This window comes from Nothoprocta perdicaria, unplaced genomic scaffold, assembly GCF_003342845.1.
Source record: "Nothoprocta perdicaria isolate Ctin4 unplaced genomic scaffold, notPer1 scaffold_5, whole genome shotgun sequence".
NCBI classification, from domain to species: Eukaryota; Metazoa; Chordata; class Aves; order Tinamiformes; family Tinamidae; genus Nothoprocta; species Nothoprocta perdicaria.
The window spans coordinates 8,751,647-8,755,213 of record NW_020455754.1 but is presented as its reverse complement, the minus strand read 5'-3'; positions in this window follow the sequence as shown (position 1 = coordinate 8,755,213).

The window sequence follows — 3,567 nt, the reverse complement described above, 5'->3', positions numbered from 1 at the left end:
AGGGGGCGGGGCGGGGGAGGTGCCGCGGGGGGACGGCGCCCCCGTGCGGGAGCCTGGGGCGGCGGTGGGCGGGGCTGGGAGCGGGTGTGAGTGCGGATGTGAGTGCGAGCGTGGGTGTGAGTGTGGGCCTGAGTGTGAGTGCGGGCGTGAGTGTGAGTGTTGGTGTGGGTGTGAGCGTGGGTGTTAGTGCGAGTGTGGGTGTGAGTACAAGTGTGGATGCGGGTGTGAGTGCGAGTGTGGGTGTGAGCGTGAGTGTGAGTACAAGTGTGGGTGTGGGTGCGAGTGCGGGCGTGAGTGTGAGTGCAGCTGTGAACATGAGTGTGAGTGCGAGCATGAGTGTGAGTGCAGTTGTGCACGAGTGTGCGGGAGCCCCCCTGTGCCTGTGGCAGCCTCCAGCCTCCGCTCTGCGCCGGGAGCCGCATCCCGCCGACCCCCAAGGGCCCCCGCCCCGTGTCCCTTGGGAAGTCTCGGCCAGGAGCAGCAAGTTCACAGGAATTAGTAGAAAAAGAGCTCCCGTGGCATCTGGTAGGAGCCACCATGGGAATGACATGAGCACCTCTCTGCCGTTAAAGTTTCCGTGAAATAAGGTGACATTTAGGGCATTGGCTGCTCAGTGTTTGCTTTGGGATGTGCAAAATGCTCCTGTCACATGGGGAGGGACGGGGGGCAGGTTCCTGCAGCTGGAGAGGAGGGAGGACCGTGACTCACTGCCCCGGGACAACTCGTGACTCCTCCGCTGCGATAAAGCCCCGCGTAATTCCTGCTTTTACGCTCCGTCTTCAGAAAAGTCTGGAGAAACAGATGAGTTTTACATAACCGTTGTGTCAAAAACCTGTGGAAGAGTGGGACTGAGCAAAACTGCCAGCAGTTACGATTTTTACATTTTACATTACGAGTTCACGTTATTCTTCAAGTTCCTGCCTGCTACTTCAGTTTGGGCGTTTGCTTTGTTTAAAAAGAAAGCAAATTCTCAGCCTTTGTGGTGCTTTTGCACTGCACAGTTTAAAAACATGAGGTGCAAAGGCACAAGCCCCCCAGATGGCGAATCACCGGGCAGAGGCGCTGGCTGAGCTCTGATCTTTGGACACTCGATGCTGGCAAACCCAAGCACATTTCAGCAATCAGGACCTTCCACCAAGCACATCCTGATTGCAATCCCCAGGCCTGGAGGTTATAACAAACATTGAAAATAGAGAGCATACCTTACTGCTAGATGCAAAGTGTAATGCAGATTTATAGCTTGTTTCCAGCCCTCCGTGCCCGGACGCCTTGATGAGCTGCTTTGCCTCCAAACGATGCGTGGAAACGCAAGCTGGATTTTATAGCAGGGTGTTTGGTGCCGGCTGCAGAAAGTTCCTGCTCGTCTTTGGCAACATGAAATTCCTGCACATCTGCACAAGCAGGACACAATGCCCTGCTTTGCGCCTGCTAAATGGCCCCTTTGCTCTAGTTCTCTTAGGAAAAAAAATCAGTCCCTCCCTCTGCTGTGCTTTGAGGTGCCATTTCTGCATTAGACTGATGACATGCGGTAGTGAAGGAGGTGTCCTGTGTGAGCATTGAAGGCTCAAGCATTGTCCTAAAAAGGTAAACCTCAAAACTGGGAAAATAGCTCCAATTTCCCTCTGCCTGGGTTTTTGAGGGAGAAACTTTTCCACAACCAGTTTTGCGAAGCAAGTTTTTACCTTCCTGCCACCTAAAAATGACTTCTATATATGCACATACACACAGAGAGAAAGAATTTACATAGAAATAGATAAATATTGCATTATACGCCGCGGGACGGGGCTGCGCGGGGCAGGCGCAGGGCCGGGCGCAGGGCCGGTGTCGCAGTCCTGGTGACACCGCGGGCGGCAGGACCCCCCCGTGCCGCCCCCTGAGTCACCGCCGTCCCGTGACCGTGAGCTCAGCTCCCCGCGGGCCGGGGGGCCGGACAGAGCCACTCTCTCTATGTTTTGAAAAATAATAAAGCGTGTGATGTCAGGACGGGCGAGCCGGGGTGACTCAGCACGCAGGCAGGGAGAGGAAATTCCCGTTGGCTTTTGGCCCTCCTGTGGTTGCCAGGGGGCTGAAAGTTCACCCGGAGCCGCGCTTAAGCTTCTGGGTTTAGTGTGGGGAATTACGAGCGTATCGGTCAATCTGGGGACAAAATTGTCTTGAAAAGACCCTCTCAGTCCCCACCTTGACCTCAAGGAGCTCCTATGGCTGTGGATGCTGTAGGAGGTGACAGTGGGAGCCGGGATAGCAGGGGCAGGAGGTGGTTTGGTGCTGTGGGGGTGTGGGGACAGTCTGTCCCATTGATGGCCCTGAATATGTCCCTCTCCACAGCCTTTTCGGAGGGAAATGCACACGTGGCAAAGCGGATGATGCCGCGGCCTCGCGCGGGGCCTTGGAGCCGGGGAAGGTGCTGAGTCACAGCCGGAGCCGCTGCCTCCGCAAGGCCTGGACCTTGACTCAGCACTTCCATGGGAGAAGGGCCGAGAAACAGCTGGAAACCCCCTGCGGCTTTGGGGCTGGAGAAAAGGGCAGTTTTGTCCACCGCGAATGCAGTTTTCCAGAAAACAGCACCGAGTTGTCACACGTATGCCAAGCATCTCTGTGTAGAAGAGCAGTTGATTTAACAAGTATCCGGCAGGGATATCAGACTCGCTCCCCATCGCGGAGATGAAATCTTAACTCTCCCTTGATTTCAAAAGGCTGTTAAATCATGACACGGCTCCTCTAGAATTGTTATTATCTCATATGAAGAAATACATCTCCAAAAGTCATGGCAGCAAAGCCCTGGAGCGCAAGGAAATTAACACCACCGAGGCCTTAATAACCATTGATCCATCTCCCTTTAACTGCGCCCGGACAGGGCCGGCGCCGCCGCCAGCTGGACGCGCCGTGGCCTGATTAAGAGGCCTGTTGACTGGATGGGATCTGCAGAGAGGCGCCGCTGCCAAGCGGCTCGGAAAGTCCCCAGGACCTCGTCCTTAATGTCAGCAGTGTTTATTCAGCCGGCTTTATTTTTAGTAGCCCTCCTTCAAGACAAAACATATAAAAGAAAGAAAGAAAGAAAAAGTATTGGGGAAAGACTGTCAGGCGCTATTAGTTAGTTATTCTTATTGTTGTTATTTATTGTTATTTACTGTTTATTCCTGCTGTGCTTAGAAAATGAGGCCCCCTCCCCAGGGTGGTGCATACAGCCCAGCCTCCTTAAACCCAACTCCCGGGTGTTGTGGGTGCTTCGACTGGGGACACCGGCGCCTTTGTGCCCGCCCGGATCCGCGGGCGGCCGCGGGGCCCCGGTGGGAGCGGGACGCGGGTCCCGGGGGGAGCCCAGCCCGGGCGGGAGTCCCTGGGCCGGCCTGGAACGGGAGCCAGGCACAGCGGGTGAACCGCGAACCAGGGGGCGGGGCCTGCGGAAAGGGGCGGGGTCTGTGGCATCAAGGGGCGGGGTCTGAGTTGGGGCGGGGCCTAGAAGCCGAGGCAAGCCCGGACTGTAAAGAACGCGCAGTACTTGGGGGGGCGGAGCCTGGCCCATCGTGGGCGGAGCTCGGTGCGCGTGGGCGGGGCCCGCGCTGGGGC